We start from the raw sequence: 21,430 nt of genomic DNA on the forward strand, positions 1-21,430 counted from the left end.
ATAAAATATTTTTTTTGAATGTAGGATATCGACTACACACTAACCACAACTAAAGTGTAGTTACAAGTGTGGTCATGCTTCATTTCAAATCTGAGGATGATATCTCTAAAATTATGCATTTTATAATTGTAAGACCATATCATGGGAGGCTTTGGAGAAGTTTTAGAAAAGGCTGATAAGATGCTTTCATATATTTTATCAATGGCACAAACAGTGTCATTGCAGAAGGACATCCTTTTGCTTTTGGTCACGTGATACACGTGAGATGATTGACAGCTTTACAAACTAATGATATCGCACAAGTCTTTTATTCTTCCTGTCAGTCCCATAGAGATGGGAAGAGAAAAGATTAGTTCATTTTGCTGAACGAGACTCAAAGATCAGAGTCAGTAAAAATGATCCAAACTTCCCACTACTACTGGCAACACCGCAAGCAATTGGTCAACACTGACAGTTGCAGCGCAATATGAAAGACTTCATCTTTAACAACAAACAACCTATGAAACTAATAATGAACAATATGAAACTAAAACAACATAAGCTTAATTTAAAACGGCTTAGGAACTTTAGCCTATTTAGAGGTTGATAAACGCACTTTGGAGGTGGGTAAAATGCTATTTCCGAATTTTGGGTGGTGTGTAAACGGCGTTTATGTGCTTTTAGCCTCCACTACATCCCTGATGGTGGATGACCTATTCTGACAATGCTTTTCATACTTTTCTGGACCTTGACAGTCTATTTTACTTGGCACTCTCGGGGACAGTCACAAGCATCCCAGTTGTCATCCAACATATCTTAAATTGTGTTCCAAAGAGGATCTAAGCTTTTACGGTTTTGGAACAACATGGGGTAAGTGATTAATGACAAAATTTTAATTTTGGGGTGGAGTATCCCTTCAAGTTTTTATAAGGGGAGGAGCCCTGTTCGAACACGTTTGAGCAGTGAGAGCCAGATGTTTGAAGGTCCCGCTAATGATGCACACGGTGGATTTGGAAAGCAGCATGTAATGGTGAGTGAGTTAACTTCTATATCTTTATATTTCTGGGAGAATTGATTAACCAAAAGACCGGTCCGATGACAGTATTTCTGTAATTAAAGCTAAAGTAGTCTTAATGTGCCGACGGTTTTTCCCCTGTTTGTTTACTATACATCGATATGGTAACACTACACAATAAGATTTCATTAATGTTAGCTATCATTAGCATACAATGAACAATACATTTATTACAGTATTTATTCATCTTTGTTAATGTTAGTTAATAAAAATACAGTAGTTCATGTTAGGTCACATTATTTTATACACAAACTTTTTATTTTAATAATGAATTAAATAATGCATTTAAATAAATGCTGCAGAATGCATTTTTAGTTCATGTTAAATACACAAGTTAACTAATGTTAACTAATGAACCTTATTGTGAATTGTTACCATTTATATAAATGTATCTGTATACAATAAAGCCAAAATACCAAGTGCCAATAGGAGGTTTCCGGCTGACAGTTAATATTGATTTTGCCTATGTCACAATATGAGGTAAATCTGGCCTTGTACGTGATACTGATTTTTTGTTGCCAAACTGGTTTGGAACAGTTGTTGAATAAACAATTAAACTGAACTATTCTGCCTGTCTGTCTTCTTGACTGTCAGTTTTATTGATCACTGAGAGAGAGTTTACTTGTTTTTATGTTGGTTCTTTTTAAAAAATAGCTGAGATAGCAAACTACTTTTGCCATGTTGCTGTAGCTTATCTTGCTACATTACCCAGGGCTGTAGCTTTAGTTTAGTGGAACTTCATTTAATGTAGAGTAACTGTTTCCACAGAAAACACTACATTTTCCAAGTAGTTTGCCCAACACTGCCAGTGTGTGTATATATCTCAAACTGTGTACTTTTGTATTACCCCTGTATTAGCTGGAATACCCCTTCCTAGTCAACACCTGGTACTCATTTTATGTTCTGAAAACTCACAGGTTTTAAGTAAATCAACTGTGTTTAGACCTAATGTAAAAACCTTCTAGGCCAATGAGTGAGAAAGAAGACTATAACATTTATATAATAGGTGTCAGTGGGTTTAGCTGTTTCATCATTGAATGACTTTTGACAAGCTCAAGCAACATTGTTCTCACACGCAAGACTTTAGAGTGATTCACAGACTAGAACTAAATCTACAGGAATATGAGGTTGGAAAAGAGCCAAACACTTGCCTCCTTTAGGGAGCAGCCCTCAAACAAGCGTTAAGCACATAGTTTAGATAGTGGGTGATGCAGCACCACAATAATGACTCATTCAGTGCTAACTAACGTTAATCAATGCTGGCAGCTGGGGTGCAGATCCAGCTCTTTAAATGGCATTTACATTTCATATGAAGCCTTGAAAGGCTAACCTGGAAAAAAGAAATGGAGAGGGGCACAATGAAATGAAGGACAAAATTGCATCAGTTTAGCTATAATGAAATTGTATCTTCACATGCTTTGTTGCCACCACCCAAAAGCCTGTTTAAGCCTTCAATAATGCAATTTCCTGCAAACCTTTACTTGAAACAGGAAACAGAAGCAATATAATATTTCTGTGAAATAAAACAGAAAACACAATACTTTAAGGACGCTGCATCCATTGTGAAATTCCCATGGGACTGACATGACACCACAAAACAATTCCAAGTCAGGCATTTACCAGCTTTATTCTGAATCAAAGAACTGCAAAAACAGAAGTTCCCTTTTTGTTTTTCATACTAATGAAAGCATTCGTGACATGGAGACACATTGTTTTTTCAAACGTCTGTGTGAAAAGAGAAAAAAAAGGCTTGGGATTGAATCATATTAGGTGTGCAAAGCAACATGGCCTTCACATTTTCAGAATCAAAAAGAGTTTGTAGTATAAAGAGTTTATAAATTAAATCTCAGTCATCCAAGAAACAGACAGTATTACAGAACAGCAGTATATTATACAGAAACATTATATAATGCAGTATATTATAGATTTATAATCTATAAAACTATTTATAATATAAAACAAAATAGAAAATATGAATTTGCATATTGCACATGTTTGTAACAAAGAAGTTCTCTGATACTTTCAGAAGCCATTCATTCCACTAACAGTTGTTTGCTTTATTCCTTTAAATTCTGCAATACACCAATTAATAAGCATTTCTTATCAGAGCCTGTAGTCTCGGGGACATTTCAGAAGCATATTGCCTCATGTTAAAAGCTATTCTCCGCAACCATTACCCTATAAATCTGTGCATTGCCTTGTTTGATAGAACGTAAAGGGAACAATAAGCTGGAAACTAATTGAACCAACTGACAAATGTTGCTGACAAAGATTCAAAACTCAAACACAAAATTTGTAGCATTGCTTTGCAAAAGGAAACTGTTTAGCATTTCCAAAACGTTACTTATACGTTTGATGGAAAGGGTTCTGAATGGACAGTAAAATATTTTTCTAAAGGTCTATTTCAAGTCTTATTTTGCTTCATAGGTGTCACAGTGAAACTACAAGGAAATAACTCCGTATGCTGTTGCTCTACGAGACTGAAACATGTAGTGGATACTGCGACTGCTCAACAGATGTTGCCACGGCAGAAGTGTTATCATGCCATATGTGCAACTCTCTAACCCAGTGTGCTTGAGACTGACTCAGAGGAGAACTGATTTACCTTTTAGCATCCTCTCTTTGCAGCCAGTTCCCAGAGATAAACACACACACACACACACACACTACACAACAAACCACATATACTGTACATATAAAATGCTACACACAGTAGAACTGTATTATAAGTTCACAACCACAGCTGTATCTTCCTGAGATTCAATTATTTTGTATTTGTAGATCCTTAAGCTGCCATCGAGGGTGGTATAGCACGATATCGGAATAAAATCAATTTGTATTATTACTCCAAAAGTCATTTTATTTTTGGTAAACCATGTGCCAGATTTATCTGTCACCCATCCAGATTGCTGAAAATTATGCTTTTAGATGATTGGTTAATTGATCAATGTAAGTGTGACACTTAAAATTGCTGTTAGATGATGCTTAAAGTCTTCTCACGGTTTCTTTGGCTTGTTTGCTTTCTTGTTTATGGAAGCCCATTTCTGCCATTAAAAGAAAAAAATCATGCTTCGGTATATCATATTTATGAGATAAAAAGTCATAATTATGTCAAAAGAAATGGTAATAGACTTTTTGCTATTGTTTGACACCATAAATATTACTTTGTTTTGTACATTAATACATTTTTACTTTGTATGTACAAAGAATGCCTTTTTTTCTTATGTTGCAGAAATTCATTTGTCTTTGTGAAGAACATTCTATATAGGGTGGTGACTTAAAAGTTTTGCCAAAAATATAAAGATCTCAGCCTTCCCTCGAAAATATTAAATCTGTGATCAAAAGTTTACATGGATCAAAAGTATTTGAAGTATGAGATTGGAAAAAAGCACTGCCTCTTATGAATTAAATATGGAATTATGGATTTAGGAATTTATGGAAACAAGGGAATAGGCAAAGGCATTCTGGTTTCTGAGTGAATGCTCCATTGCCCAGTATTGCCTGTGACATTTTATGGCTGCTGGAGGTAATCAGCACATGTTTGCTGAATTCATTTCCTCTACTTCCAGCATTCCAGCTATTTCTTGTAGTGTGGTGATATGCATGCTCAACTTCACTCACTGATAATGTGCATTCAAGATATGCAGCAGACATGTGATGAGCAAACAAATGGGTAAATTACAATTATTGATCCATTTGTCATGCTCTGCATATCCCACAATTCACATTTTTACAGAACAGGAAGCAAAAACGAACATACCGCAACTGACGCTAATTAAAGCACTACAGTTGTCTCATGATGTAATGCCTTTTTCTCTTTTAAACCGAAAGTAGTTATGAGATCACTGTTTCTTCCCATGTGTGATTGAGATGCTGGAAATGATTGAGATGCTTTGTCTGATATGTTCTGATAATTGAACATGTTCTGCAAGACATTGAAACAAATTCTCGAGTGACGTTTGATGGAACATACTTTCTTTTCTTTTTTTTCTGTAAAATGGTCCCAGTCACAGAACATAGAGACAAGCAGCCAACTGATGCACACAATGGGCAAAAATAAAAAAAATCTGCCAAGGGCAACTATATTATTTACAACTATTAATTATTATTTATAACTATTCTCAGATATAACATCTACAGGTAGGCTATATTGTACAGCAGTTTAATAAATTAAAAATCGAATACATTAAAGTGAAGTTATAATTTACTGCTTATCATTTATCCACATATAAATTTGCAAGGACAGTCTGGCGCTTATGACTCACATTATGCAAGTACGTTTAAATACGTAAAGAATTTGCCACTGATGATTCAAATGCAAGTTTGAAGCAGTTTAAAGTAGCGATTTTTATTTCTCCAATCACAAATACAGACATGGTTCATGTTTACGCAACGCAATATGCAACGCTTAAGATATAAGAAATAAGTGTAAGTCATTATAATAAGAATGGGTTTTATTGTTTTTGTCTTGTCGTGCTGGGACACACGTCATCACAGTATGATGAGGGATGTAACATTTCCTGTGTAATGTATGTAATTATGTAATTATGCATAATATAATATAATATTAATATATAATATAATATATAACCTTTCCATTTCAATTTATATGCACACATTTTCAACATGAAATAAATTGATAACTATGTAGATTATCTGAATATGGTAAATTATGTAAATAATGTAATTTTTAGAATTCTAAACCGTCCAACATTTCAACAATTGTGGGCCACAGAAGATCCCTTTCAGCAGATGCCTCAAAAATGAAAAGGTCATAATTCAAACGGTGCATCAATAAATAATATAAGCAGGAATCTTCTGGTTTTCAGCATTTTTTGGCAAATATATACAGGTTTTACAAAATAAATCTCTTTGTAGTATTATCACAAAGCAGCAGTAGCACCATAGCAGTGTGTTGCACCTGTTAGAATACAGCAGATGATCAGATGTTCCCATGGTTTATCTTCTATTGTACCTCTCCTGCATGTAAATCCTAGTCTTTCAGGATGAACCAGGTCTACAAAGTTTAAGTCTTTATGGATCCTTCCAAGAAGAACAGATGTGTCATTTTTTGCTTCCCCATGTCGAGGGAACATTTAAGTGTTCCAGTGAAGTCCGATGTGAGTTGCAAGCAGGTAGCACATGGCTATCGTACAGGTCATCAGCATCATGGGGAAGCCCAATCTGTGAAATAGAACACAGAGAGATTAATATTATGAGTCCCTACATGAAAGTTCGTAAGAAGATGAAAATTGAAACTTACAGAGCCTATAAAACCCACTCTGTTTGAAGGGAGAATTCAACACAAAGCTTTTGGGAAAAGAATCTGCTTAGTGTTTTTTCTTAATGAAAGACTGTATTCTTGTGTTCTACTGAAAGTTCATCACTCAACATCACCCAGCATCTCTCTGTTTCATTCCTCCTTTGTTGCTCATAGGACAATTTCGGAGCAGTTTTGCATTATACCCACTTCTGTAGTGCATTTGTTTGTGTGTGTGTGTGTGTGGCTGTGTGTGTGCGTGCGTGCGTGTGTGTGTGTGGGATTCTATTCTGAACAGCAGGGGTCTCAAAAGCTCTCCTGCTGAGGAGCGTGGCAGGCATGTTACCCGCTTCATCGAAGTGGTATTAAAGTGTAAGTCTTTGAACATTATGGCAGAGTCAAATGCAGGGGACAACAGCATTAAAAGTATGATCTCCAGGCATTAACGATGAAGTCAAAGGCTGGAGACGCAATAGACTGGTGATACTCGTCCCCCCATTAAACATAAGCGGCTTTCCTCAAAGCCATCAACTCTCAGAGACGTGTGGACCATCCTTCTTGTGCTCGCTTGTAAAAGCATCCATCTGGAGAGTGGATTCACCATTGTAATTACAACTGGAATCTGGCCTAATCTCCACACTTGATCAGCATGCATCAGTGCCCTTCTGACCCTCGGTTCAACATGCTACTGTACGTCTCGTCTGTCCATGAGGATTACACTACATGCCATCCAACCTCACATGTCAACAGCAGAAGAACACTCTGTTGGGTAAATCAGTACAAAAGAAATCAACAGATTCTAAAGGGAAAATGGACAATAGCAAACAGAAAATACACAGAGAGCTATAATCTGTTTTCAAAACAATGTTTGTGCCCAACCTTCCCTTTATCAAATAATCAAGACCAATATAAATGAGATTCTGTCACTATTAACTCTCCCTGATGCCCATTTTAAAACTGTGTGCTACTATTTTGTTGTGGAACACTTAATGGTAATTTTACAGCATCTATATATTGCTCTTGTTTCATATAAGAAAGTTAAAAGTAAACAAATAAATAAGTTTTAAAAAAACTTTACAAAATGTTTGATATGAAGTGGGGAGGGAACTAAGGTCTATAGCACATTTGTGCAATAGTTCATGTCTTTTTAAGCCACATGATAGCTTTAGTGAGCCATTAATTCGAATGTTGCTGTGACTGGGTTATTGAAACAAATCAGGAAATGAATTTAATTCTTTTAAAGTAATAAGATGATTCAGTTGACAAATCAGGCTCATCATTTTCTTCACGAATCGGAATGTTCTTGTATCGAAATGATTTGCTCATGAACTAGACTTTCCTCATTGATTAAATTATCTGGTTCCAGCAGTTCTCCATTTAACAGCTCACCGGAGGGGAAGATTAGGATTATCAGCAAATAAAGAATTTAATTAATTTAAAATATTATACACAGGTCATGTGGACTAATTGGTAGTACTGTCCATTTAACAGATTTGTAAGAATAAAGACCCATATGAGGATTCTATATAATTGTCATTATACTATTTTCTAGACCTTAGTCAGGTTAGAAGTCACGTTGATTTTTATGAAACCAGGCTATGAGGGATAACCTTACAGTCCTTACAATAACATCCATTGTATAAATGTCACAGATCATGTAATTGCCAAAACTCACAACTTTTTTTTTTGTCTATTGGAAGTTTTATCTAAACAATAATAATATAATAATATATCATTAAATAATATATTATTAAACATGGTACAATCCATTAATCATACTTCTATCACTTAAAGCCTCATTTTGCCGCATTTTCATTCTTAGTCCCTGACTAAAGTCTATAGTATAATAATAGCACATGAGTTGAGTCTATGAAAACATTTACTCTGTTTTATTATTGCCCCAGAAAATAATCTTTTTACAGAACACTAAAAATCCACATTGCAGTTTTAATCATTTCTGTTCTGTTTACTTCTCTGATAGCTCATAAATTTCAGATCTTGTTGTTGAAAGGGAAAGGGAAAAAAGTCCTGTAAAAAGGGTAATGAATGAATGAATGAATTCTGTAATGAATGAATGAATGAAAGAGCTGCTGAGAGGACAAAGCACTTGAAAGGTTGAAAGCTCTGGACATCCATTTATACCGAGTGCATACCTTCAGTAGCTTGGTGGATACTGACTGAGTGGATGGGTAAATACAGAGCATTTGGGGCATAAAGAAATCAACAAGCTCAGAAGAGAAAGTGGCCACTGATTGAGAGGATGATGGAAAGCAAGTGGATGATAAAAAGAGCAAAAAATCCAGAGAAGAGCCAGAGAAGGAGAAACAAGTTTTCCTTAAAATGTTGCAAATCACTATCTTAAACCAAACAACTCATCAAAAAAAGTGCTAAGTTTAGGTGTTGCTTAAAGGAATAAAACTTAGGCCATCCAAGATGCAGATGAGTTTCTTTATCAGAACAGATTTGGATGAATTTAGCATTACATGACTTGTTCACCATTGAATCCTTTGCAGTGAATGGGTGCCATCAGAATGTCCAAAACAGTCCAATTAATAGTTTGTGAATCGAAAAGCTGTGTGTTTTTAATACATTTATTATTATTAAAACGTTTTTAAATTAAATAAATTGTTTGAAAAAAAAATCTATCCATGAAATTGTTTTCTCCAGTGAAAAAGTTGTCTTGACAGAATCAGGAAAGACATTTCTAAACTTTTCACTTTTTTTTTTTTTTTTTTTTAAGAACACTTTCACAAATGTTCCCTTTTGGTTAACTATACCTTCCAAAAATATTAATAATATATATATCATGCTGCGAGCGACTCCCAGATCATGTGTTCAATTATCATGAAATGATAAAACATACTCCTTAATGTTTTGTTTAGAAAATGTCTGCGAAATGCATACATGTAAAGCAAAACTGAATTTAAACCAGAATTGTACATAATTATTTTCTCCCTTCAACACACATACACACACACAAAAGGATTTTAAATAAGGAATCAGTGAAAGTGTCCATAGAAAGGGGCTTTCAAAGCACACAAAACTAGACAGAAAATGAGACATGAGGGTAATAGCGTAATACAATCCCAAATGGAATAGTGTCCTCCAGCACTTCCTGTCTTCTACTTTATCTCTTTCTAACATTCTCTAAAATTAGATTATTGGAAAGCACATATTTAAAGGCCTATTCATGTAAGTATGGCAAAGATCACAGCTGGTCCAGGAAAAAAAAAGGTGTTCAGTTTCCAGAAGACAGGTGGGGAGGCTAAGTGCTGGACTGCAGAAGGAACAGGTGTGTATTATTTGTATAAGGAGGCATTTGTGAGACATACATCAAAGCAGGTGCACATGCCATGGGTGTGAGGGCAGGTCAGCTGGCTAATACACAATTTGAGTGATGTCAATGAAGCAGCCAGGTGACTGATTCAAAAGTAGTGAAGTGGACAAATCGATGTGCAGTGAAACCAAGGATTCGAGAGTGTGAGAATGTGGTTTGTTAAACTGGATGAATAAATAGCACATTAAATGGCACTAAGTACTGCATAAACCATCCTAAAAATCAAAGTCATGCTTTTACAACTTTAGAGGCCTAATGGAAAGAAGAGTAATGTGACTAAAAGTCTTGCAAAGGTGATACAAATCGTTTAGGGGACAAAGATGACTCCAACATGCGTATTGAGGCAGTCTTTCAAGCTATTCAATGCCTGACATTCACATTTATTCATTTAGCAGATGTTTTATCTAAAGTGACCCAATTACCTTTTTTTTTACATTACGGTTGCAATCAGTGTCCTGAGTTTAAATACCTTGCTCAAGGGCAAAATGATGGCAGCTCATTAATTGTGCCTTCTTGGTTTTAAATCAACAAGGTTTCAATTATAAGCACAGGTATTTTACCATTTTTACCAGCACCTATATACATGATTAAAACCATAACATTGAAGTGCTCAAAAAAACAACGTGACCCAATAGGGTTCCATTTTGATTTTATATGAATTTCTAGTAATGCATAACATGTACAAAAATACATTTCAAGATGAAATTGTCTAACAGCTAACCCACAGCATGCTAATGGTGTTCAAAGTTAAAACCTTTGAATTATAAGCTGAGATCTTTACTGGTAAACCACAACACCCATATGCAGTGGTTGGAGGTAACGAAATACAACTACTCACATTACTGTAATTAAGTAGTTTTTTTCGGGTACTTGTACTTTTTTGAGTATATTTTAAAGCTGTACTTTTACTGGTACTTAAGTACAAATTAAGCAAAATAATCTGCTTCGTTACTTTTAATTATAGTTCGTTACGGAGTACGCCCACAATTTGAATTGATATTAAATTTTTGACAGTACTTCAGTAACCAATAAAAATATCAGATCGTAAACGGACGAATCAAAACGCTGATGTCTGAACCGAGAACAGCGCCGCTGCAGCGGGTGAAGAGCTGATCAGACAGAGATGGAGCTCAGCGTCATTTATGGACTCAGAGCTTGGAGAAACAAACTACATGGTAGTGTTATCATAAATATCTATATTTTGATACCGATACTGAAATATCTGACACGGTTCCATTATTCATTTTCCACAGTATCTACCCAATATACACCAATACAATCTGCGTTTCTCTCTCTCTCTTCTCTCCGAGTTGGTTTGACAATCATCAGCCTCCTGTCAATAACAGTCTGAATGTCTGCACGGGATTGCAGGTATTCGGCATAATTGTAATAATTCCTGTACAAATATGACAAGCGCTTTATTGCAACATGAGAACGCTGTCATGTAATCGCAGAAAACTAGGCCTAACTTATACAAATGGATGGACAAAAAAATATATCTACAGGTATATGGCAGTATACAGTATGTGGAGGTTTTGCCAATGGTGTTGAAAATGTTTGTACATCATGAAATTAAAAATAACCCTACCAGCTTTTTTAGTGCACAGTACTAGTCTTGTAGCAAATAGTTGAACCATGCAAGTCAATACACTGGGAACAAAATAGTCTGCCATCGCTTCCGGCTTTGGTATGGTGTTCTTGCTCTGATGAATCCAGTTTGATGGCTTGGGAGAATCCTCTTGTTAAGCCATGATGTTAGGACTGCTATTTCCATGTCCAAGCCTCTACTCATTTCACTTGAGAATACTATCTCAGCAGCCATTTATTAACACTATTTCATTAATATTTCCTATTTAATCTAAGCGTAATTTACTGTGCATTCTACAGTCTCTGTGCTCACTAATATTTTAGCTGAATCAGGTTGTTGTTTTCTGAAGGGGCGTCTGACAGAGCATTATGTCCCAGAAGTAGTGAAGGATGATGTCAGACGTAACAAACAGATATTCTTGATGGGGTCTATTATGCTTTTTCTCTTTTTGAATTTTAGTCGGTGTGTAGTGTGTATGTTTGGGCATAACAAAGATCTACAAAGTTACACATCTCAAAGTCCACTCCAAAGGGAGATTTTTTTTTTAAATCCCTTTTCAAGAACTACAATAAACAGCTTGTCTGGACTACAGCGTTGTTTTCCAAAACAATATCAAATTGATATGGCAATATTGATGCCATCCTTATCTATGTTCACCAATCACAACACACTGGGACAGCTAACCAATCACAACACATTTTGTTTTTCGGAAGGCAGGTCTTCATAAAACCTGGAACTAATCGAGACATTTGTGCCAAGCTGGGGAGAAAGGTATTGTAATAATGTAAATTATGTGGAAAATTACCAAGCATGAGAGCATGTTCAAGTACAGCCCCAAAACAAATTCAAGTTATTGTAAAAGAGCATAATAGGACCCCTTTAACCACTCCTATCCAACCAAGGTATTGAAGTTAGAAATCCCTGTATCATGACCACTAATTAACATACTTTGTCAATAAGATAAAATTGGGTTTTGTTCAAAGTTGCTATTATCCATTTACATAGATCTTTGATATGAATATTTTTTGGTAATTAAATATCACCAGCTAAAAAGTAACTAGTAGTAACTAAGTACTTTTTACTTTTACTTAAGTACTGGTTTGATAGTTTTTACTTGTAATTGAGTATTATTTAATCAATGTAACAGTACTTGTACTTAAAGCTGCAGTAGGTAACTTTTGTAAAAATATATTTTTTACATATTTGTTACACCTGTCATTATGTCCTGACAGTAGAATATGAGACAGATAATCTGTGAAAAAAAATCAAGCTCCTCTGGCTCCTCCCAGTGGTCCTATTGCCATTTGCAGAAAGTCATCCGCTCCCGGTAAAAAGCAACCAATCAGAGCTGCACAAACTTTGTTTGTGTTCAAAATGTAGAAAAATGAACATAATAAGCGAGTACACCATGAATCCATTTTCCAAACCGTGTTTTTAGCTTGTCCTGAATCACTAGGGTACACCTATAATAAGTGTTTATATTCGCACTATTTTAGATTGTTTCGGGGGTACCGCGGCGGAGTAACCCTGTACCTTTGTGATTCTTCATAGACATAAACAGAGAGAAGTAGTTCCGGCTACGATGTTCTTCCGCAAGACGCAAGCAGTTCTGTTTATTAACCGCTAGAGCCTCAAAAGTTCCCTACTGCAGCTTTAAGTACAAATTTTCAGTACTCTTTCCACCACTGCCCATATGCATGACCTTGGGGAAAAATCTGTTTTGAGTTGAGGAAAAAAATTATGATTAGTTTATCCATTTTGTCCAGCTTTCCTTGCTCAAGGCTATCGACTATGTGGCACATTTGTGTTAAAAACCCTCAACATCTCCAACATGCGATGAAATAAGGAAAAGCTATCTGCCACAATCTCACCCACTCTCACTACAAGATTGCTGATGTACACAACATTTCCTAATCTCATGCGGCTCAGAATGCGTCAGATTGGCAATTTTCTGAAACATTTTAACTGGAGAGGAAAAAAAAGGGAAAACCATTAAAAATAGGGAAGGAAATGACTTTCTCAAAGTCAGACAAAGACACGGTAGTGAGTGGAAATTAAGGTCAGTGTTGATTAAGCCTGATATTTCAGACATTACTATAAATGCCATCATTGTCATCAGTCTGTACTTTTCAAAAGGCACACCAGATGGTTTGTCATTTGGACATCCACCATTATCTTACATGCCAGTGTTATGGGGCACATGATGGATTTTGAAGGCCAAAGTGGCTTGGCATGGTACTGGGAATAACAATGTGATCCAAGCTCTGGGTTTGTTTGTACAATAGGACAACGATTGCCCATGGTTACACACACACATGCTGCTATTCTCCTCTCAAGCACAGAGATATAAGTATATTCATACCAATACATGAGGGAAAGAGACCATGTGGGAATGAAAAATAGGGATGTGTAAGACTACATATTGAAATTTCTCAATGATTTGTTTATATATCTTATTAATATTAAGAAGCACTGATTAACTAATTAAACTGGTTTTAGGTATATCTGACACCAAATGGACACATTTCTTAGGGTCCGTTTACATAAAACATGTTCCTGCTTTTAAAACAGTTAAACAGATATATTATTTGATTATATAAGATTATCTATATATATATATATATATATATATATATATATATATATATATATATATTTTTTTTTTTTTTTTTTTTTTGTTTGTTTGTTTGTTTTTTTTACTCACAAATCATAAGAATTTTGAAACAAATCTAGATTAACTAGTTGAATTCAGTAATTGATTAGTTACTTGTTTTATGATATATCAAACATAATTCCGATATTCAAAAAAAAAAAAAAGAAGAAGAAGAAGAAGAAAAGGAAACATTAGGAGAAAACAAACATTACAACTAATATTGCTACAAGTGTGACTGCATCATATAATAATAATTATTATTATAATATTAATAATGTTCATCATCTGGCTGACTACGTCTTGTATTAATTTTTCTACAAATCCTGTCATACGTGCACAAACTGACATTCACCACTTATATAAGGTACTACTAAATATTGTAGAAACATAATATTCTGTAAAGTGGCTTTGTAACGAGTTGCATTGTAAAAAGCGCTATACAAATAAACTTGACTTGAATTGAATTGAATTACTAGTGTCTGTAAGATTCATTTTGTCTCGCTGTGTTGTTGTCTCTGTTTTGAGGTCAGACCACACACCTCTATTTCTTGCAAAAAATCTATCATTAAATCCAAAAAGATTAAAGAATTATCCTTTTACTTACAGGTAAGGAAATTACATGTTCCAAAAAATTATTATTAATGATTTTAAGCAATGAAATGGAGCTTCTGAAATCACAGTTCACTCTGGCTTTATATCTGGGAGTGTGGTCTTTTCATAAATTAATTTTGCATTTGCACCAAAACTGACCACAATGATGAGAAATACAACTGGAAATGATTTGAAAAGTTTTGTTGGTGTCGTGTATGCTATTTAGGCCTGCATTTTCCATCGCTATAAGAGTGGTAGCAGAATAAAGACTCATTAGAAATGACAGGAGAAAAGAAAAATGTAATGGAGCTCTCTGAAATATCATCTTTAAAAATGTAAGAACTTTTAGAAATCTGTGGAGGTAGACCAGCTGAGGGGTATAACTGAGCTGTATACACTACACAATACTTAAAGAATATAGATGCCTAGTTTGTTAATAGCATATTAGTTTAATAGCATATTAGTATTAAAACTAATCAACAATTAAACTAACCAAATCATTTTGGTTTAATAATAATTCTATGTTATTTCCTTTGACAGTAAAAAAGGGGACACAGTACACACATTGATGAGTGTTCTTCTCAAAGCCTGCATATCTCTCTCTCTCTCTCTCTCTCTCTCTCTCTCTCTCTCTCTCTCTCTCTCTATATATATATATATATATATATATATATATATATATATATATATATAAAACACTAATCTTCAGTTGCTGTAAACCTGTATACCCAGGTGTGCCACTTACTCCCTCCCTTAATAACAGAAGCCTGACAGCATCCATCATGCTTCCAATGTGACACTACAGAGGCTATAAATAGTATCAATCTAGGTCCTCCCCATCTGCAATAATGGGCTCCTAATTATTTTTTCAGAGACTTGCCCTAAAACACACACACACAAAATCACATGAGACTTGAGATTGACAGCCTTAAGAAGTACAGCACCTTAAAAAAAAAAAAAAAAACAGTGACTGAAACATCAGGATCAGGATAAACTTCTAAAAGCCTTTTCTTTTTGTTCCTAAATGAATGTTAAAGAGGAAATCCATTAGCATGTAGTCCAATCTCAAACAAGCATTCCTCCGAGGCCAAGACTCTCACAACACTTCAAACAAATGGGAGGGTGATATAATTTGGCATGGAGAAGGGATCTTATTACAGCTTGGTAACAGCATGAAACTTTGATCATTAAAGGTCTGAATGGGCAGCGATCATTATTACGTCTAAAAGCTATCACATAAAGGTTAAAAAAGTGGTTATAGTGTGAGTGACTCTGTAAAAGAATCATCAAGTGGCTCAGTTCTCAAAAATTACAGGAAGAATTGTACAATTATAATCTCTAAGTCCAAGATTACAAATGGTACTTGAAACAGTTGAGAATTTCTGTACTATCTTGGTGAAACTGAATCTTTCAGTAAAATCAAAGCAGTCTTACATCCACAGCCAAAGTAAGTGGCCGAATATTGCATTCTTTTTGTATGAAGAACATCTCTTGAGATATGATCATAGACAGTGTCTTTTAGCATATGATCATATGCAATGCAATTCTTGTCTTGTTTTGTCTATTTTTATCACACAGGTTTACCAAGAGAAAAAAAAAGAAAAAGCAAGCTAGAAAAAAAACAACTGATTGTAAAACTTTTGTGAATTGTGCTTTTACAACTTAAGGACAGAATGCAATCACTTCTTATGATCATCAAACTAAGATTTGTTATGGTATATGGTGGTCTGTCAAAAGAGTCTCGGTCTCACTCTAGAGTGCATTTGATTTGGCTAAATCAGGTGTAACACACTATGAATCATAAAATGCTGCATGCATGAACCATTCCCTGGTTTTTTACTGTATATGTGCTTCCAATAAAATCAAAATCTCCAGAGTTGCAAAAGTACACTTTCATGGATTGAAAACTAAAGAAAAACATTTCAAGAAAACTTATTTTTTAACTTACATAAAAACATAAGTACAATGTTCTTATTGTGTTAATATTATATTGCAAAACACTTGCTGTTATTGAGGTGGGATATGGGTAAGGTTTGGTGTTATGGGTAAACATAATCCATCCCTTAAGGTGTAAGGGATGGATCAACAGTGTAATTATAAATGTAATTACAGAAATTAATTACATATGTAATTACATGCAAGTATTTTTTTATATAAGTACAGAGTAAAAACGTATGTAAACAATAAGTGCACTGTACACAATTATTAATTTAAATGTAAGTACATAATAGTTAAGGCCACTTATAAAGTGGGGCCATCTTTACTTTCCTTTTCCCAACCTGCCCTGCACAAGACTTGGAAAGCTGTCCTTACACAATGCACTATACAACAATGAAATTAACACTTGAGTTGTTGCAAAATGCACTCAATATTGTTTTAAAGCCAGAAGGTAGTAAGAAGGATCCTGACTGAGGCAGTGAAAAAGATCTGCTCTATTATTCTCTCTTTAAGGTGTCCAGTTGTATACGGCTATTTCATCTTGAGGAGAGGATGTCTGTGGTGGTCTATGCAGAATGGGACTCATTGTTCTTTATTTACCATACAGGGCAAGTAATTGAGTCAGTGCCAAATGAAGATTACATACCTGCAGTCTCCACGCACAGGTTTGGTATTGTCTGTGCTACAGGGGTATTGAGACACAGCAGTTGAAAATGGGAATGCTTATTACATCACATGACATGGGAGATCAGCAGTAGAGGAAAGCTGGGCTTCATCTATTGGAAACAACAGGATGAAGGCCTTTCCACGTAAATCAGCCAGTATTGTCTCTGTTGTCTTTGGTTACATCAACTGTTTATCTGCGTTTATCTGTTCAGATGCAAATACTATGTATAAAATACATGCATTACTGGCAAGTTTTCATTTCATCAAAACTTACATTTCAGTACTTTGTTTAAATTAAATACTACATATAGGTCCTAACAAGAGAATGCAAAGAAAAATAGAATACTACTACTGCTAATAAAAATAAAAATAATACTAAAGCTGAAGTGTGTAAATTTTACAATTTTACAGCACTAAAGCACAGAATATTATTTCTACCAGAAAGACTCGGGAGATAGAGGAATGTACGAAGCATACATTTATTGACAGCTCAGCGAGCACAATTATAAATTTCTTTGGCGGAAGGCCCCGTCCATGGTTCGTAATCCGAGGGTAGCGAATCTGCATTTCCTGCCTGAAGACGAAGGCAGGGGCGCAGCAGACCCCCCCTGGAAGGTAAGGACAGGACCATCCTGGTGGTGGTGGGGAGGGTGGAGGTTGTTGTCGCGTTGGCATCTGCGAACTCAAACATGTGTAAGTACGATCTTTTATACAGGAGTATAAAGACGTGATTGGATAATGATGAAGGTAATTAGTGACGAAGTGATTGAGTCTTCCTGGCAGAACTTAGGCTAAAGCTTCCATATCATATCATATCATATCATATTATATTATGTTAAGTGATGTTATATTTTGTTAAGTGATGTTATATTATTTACAAACCTAGGCTCTCGAGGTATTGTGGTATGAAATAAAACAATACAGTTTTAATAAGTAGTTATAAGTCCGCTAATCATTTAATCTATGTTAGATTTATTTTCTGCACCAGAGAAGCTAGTTAAAATGCTTACTGAAGTTTTACTAAATTCTAACTTTTCATTCGTGTAAAATAAAAACACCTCCATTAAAATTATTAGAGATTCTCTTGCTGACCAAAAAAAATTCAAGCAAATATACAAATTATACAATCAAACTGTTACAGTTCATTTCTCTATTTTGGAACTGCTCAGGTGACACTTATATGTAAAGATGTCAAGAGTCAGACATATAGCCCAACAATAATGTGAGGTAACTGTGTAGACAATGAATTTACAAGCTCTGCATCATTAAAGTTTTACAGCTGGTCAGGAAACATTGCCGTATGTCACTTCATTAATTCTGCAGTTCACTCAGAGGGCTTGGCCAGAGACAAAAAATGCCAGCAGAAGATGGATGTTGGAGAGAGAAAAAACAAGTGCTCAATATAGGCAACTTGCCATGGTATGGCAAACATGCTCCGTTTTAAGAGCATGTCCCCAAAGCCTTAGTCATTCAGACTAACCTCCTTACACCGAAAATGGTCAGCAGTGGTTTTCTAAGAAAAACTATATATGGAGGTCAAGGGGCTTGGCTGCAAAGCTAAGCAAGTCATATCGAGCCAATATCGCCTCAGTTGGGATAGGCTAGGGTTAGCGGAAAAGGGCATGAGATTGACAGGAAAAGAGTGTGATGCACAGTTTAATAAAATCTGGACACCAATGCAAGACTTCCTGTCACTTACAGTTGAACAGATCAGACCAAGGCTTTTAGAGCAGAAATTTTAGATACCATGCTTAGATTGTGGATAAAATAAATGAGTCAGCCACACAAGTGATCTTGTTATTTTACAAATCAGGTGAGGAACAGTGTCACAAGGCACACAAATCAGGCCCCAAATACAAAAAGTGAATCTTCTCAAGTTCAGGATTACATTGCAATTTAAATACTTCTGGGACTCTATCTGAAGAGGTATAGAAGTGGTTCAGATAATATTCAGCGGTTGAGAAGAATGACTTGAATTCTCTCTGAGCATCAGGCAGGAGGGAGGTTAATGATGAATGACCATTTACTAAAACATCTGCTGCCACCCTGTTTGTTTTCCTAGCACTGCCAAAAAAATTAAATCCCACAGGCGATTGCTTCCTCCCTCACCCACCCCGCTGCCACCAGCCCATCCCCATTTGGCTCAGCCGAGAGTCACCCAGCTGCTCTACCTGCCTCTGGACAGTCCTATGGGCCCTAGAACGAGGAAGGAGGGAATCCGAGAATACATTTCATGAGTGCACACAGTGAGCAGGTCTTTGGCTTAGCAGAGGTACTTCATTACTGAAACAGAATCGAGAGCAAGTGGCAGCCGTTCAGCTAAAAGTGAAGAGTGAGGCAGGATGTGGTTCTTGCTAACACTAGGACGGATTGGATTCACTCCCAACTTTAGCCTGAATTGATGTGCCTTATCTCCCTGTCTGATGTGCAGTTTAGACTGAGCTCCTGTTCCTTCGCTGTGTTGAGCCGAGGGGCCTTGGACTCAGTCTAATGATATCGATTTCTCCTGTTTCAGGGTTTAAAGGTGCCATGGCCACTTAGACAGACAAGTAAAGGAACTACAAAATAGTTAGTAACTGCTTGTCAATGAAGATGGATTGTTAGGTCATGGAAAAATATTAAAATATTAATTACATTTATAGAATATACTCTATATACAGTATTATATAAACAAATTAGATTTTATTATTTCATTTTATTGTTTATTTATTTACATATTTTTATATTTGTTTTATTTAAATATTATTATGTTTTGTAATACTTTACAATAAAGTAAAATGTATTAGTTCCTGCTTCAGTTATTATTAGGCATCATGAACTAACAATACAATTAATTTTATATAATATTTTATATAATATATTAATTCATATTATACTACATTGAATGCTTGAATCTGATTGGCTGACAAACAACCTAAAGGTGTGCAATTAGAACCACATTACATGTCCAGATCACTTCGTTATTTCAAAGGTCCTTACAGCTAACTACAGCAAAATAACCAAAACCCACAACGACACTGGCCTAGTAAATAAATACAATAAACTAGATAAAAATGACAAATTATTCCATGTTTTTGCCACAGTTATGTTTTATTATGTACGGAAAACATACTTTATTTCTCCCATTATCGCCCCCATACAGACGCACACTCATACAGTACAGACACACACTTGGATACACGTTAACACACACGCACAGAAACGTGTTTTTGGCATTGCTCTGACGATTTAAGCAGGAAAATAGTTTAGCAGCTTAAAAGCTACGTCGATTCCCACTAATAACGGCCCTTTTCTTGAAGATGATGAAACTATAGCTTCGCTATTGGTAGAAACGGTGCTGCCGATCACTTTTGAGAGACGCACAAACTCAGTTAATTCACACAAGCTTAATCTCTCTCTCTCTCTCTCTCTCTCTCTCTCTCTCTCTCTCTCTCTCTCTGTCTAATTATTAACTGCATTATTAGTCTACTATCAATGGCTCAAGCCTCCGTTGCTAGGATTTAAATTATGTCTTGGAATTAACAACGGAGATGTTGGATGACATGCCTAAGAAATTAATCCTACTCACAAGAGCTTTTTAAGGACAAAAACCTGATTACTGTCTTTAAATACAACATCTGAACAATATTTGAGGTGTGGTAAGCGTAGTATAACCAGAATAATTGACTCCAGTACGTTGAATTATATGGTTATGCATTCAGGTATACATTATTTTCAATGGCCTGTCGTTAAATAATTCCTTATTTAAGTCATGCTGGTTCATTTTACAGTGACTAATGTTAATTCATTAAACTTATTTTTAAAAATGCCCTAAAATTATTGATAATTGTTCATTCGTGATATGAAATTGATACCCATTGAACCCTTAGTGTTTAATCTGAAATATATTATAAATAAAAATTTAATAAATGTAACCTTATCGTAAAGCATTACGATAAAATAAATCATGTTTATATATTTTACACAGTACTATATATATAAACATAACAAAAAATATAAAAAATGACCTAACAATAATCTGATTAAATACAGAATATGCCAATTAATTAACAGAATTAATTGCAATTATTTACAGAAATCGATATTTGCTAAGAAAAGCTCCCAAAATATATTTTAATTACATTCAATTTAAATTACATTAATAAGATAATAAAATTGACAATAATAATTAATGGAGAATGAGCCATTTTATATAGTACAGGGAGTTGGGCAAAGTACAGTAGTATTTAAGTAAATCCAAAGTCACAAAATTTCAAAGGTAATGGTGAAAGTGTGAAGTGCCTTCATGTCTGGCTCTGTGCTAGGCATGTCTGAACTTCCTTTTCTGATTTTATATACTGAGA

General features: G+C 35.1%; 1 pseudogene; it reads right to left on the minus strand.

The window, feature by feature from the left end:
• Positions 1–5,340: 5,340 nt before the first annotated feature.
• Positions 5,341–21,430, minus strand: part of LOC113050530 (P protein-like) — a 74,320-nt pseudogene continuing 58,230 nt past the window's right edge.

Source organism: Carassius auratus, chromosome 31 (genome assembly GCF_003368295.1).
Source record: "Carassius auratus strain Wakin chromosome 31, ASM336829v1, whole genome shotgun sequence".
Taxonomy (NCBI): Eukaryota; Metazoa; Chordata; class Actinopteri; order Cypriniformes; family Cyprinidae; genus Carassius; species Carassius auratus.